Source organism: Tupaia chinensis, unplaced genomic scaffold, assembly GCF_000334495.1.
Source record: "Tupaia chinensis unplaced genomic scaffold, TupChi_1.0 Scaffold000159_1, whole genome shotgun sequence".
NCBI classification, from domain to species: Eukaryota; Metazoa; Chordata; class Mammalia; order Scandentia; family Tupaiidae; genus Tupaia; species Tupaia belangeri.
In genome coordinates, this window is record NW_006159630.1 from 6190650 (window position 1) to 6191022 (window position 373).

Here is a 373-nt window from a genome sequence, read left to right on the forward strand (position 1 = left end):
TATTATGCAGTCCGCCCGGTCCGCGCCGAGGACCCAGCGCGCCTGCGCCGCGCCACGAGAACGTGAAGACCCCCCGCACGGCAGCAAGGGTTGCTGGGAGTTGTGGTCCTCGGTTCGGCTGGAATTTTACCGTCGGTAGAGGGCCGCTGCCAAAGCACGGGACCACAACGCCCAGGGGTCTTTGCGAACGGTGTCCCGGATGCTGAGGGTCCGCGACGGGTTCTGGGATTTGCAGTCTGGCCGTGTTTCTTTTTCTTAGGGGCGTTTTCAATTTCATGGGGGAACCTTTCCTTGAAACTGCAGCGCCTGGAAGAGGCCCAGGGCTAGGGAGGCCCGAACGACTTCTGCGAATCAGTCCCAACTGTCATTTCAC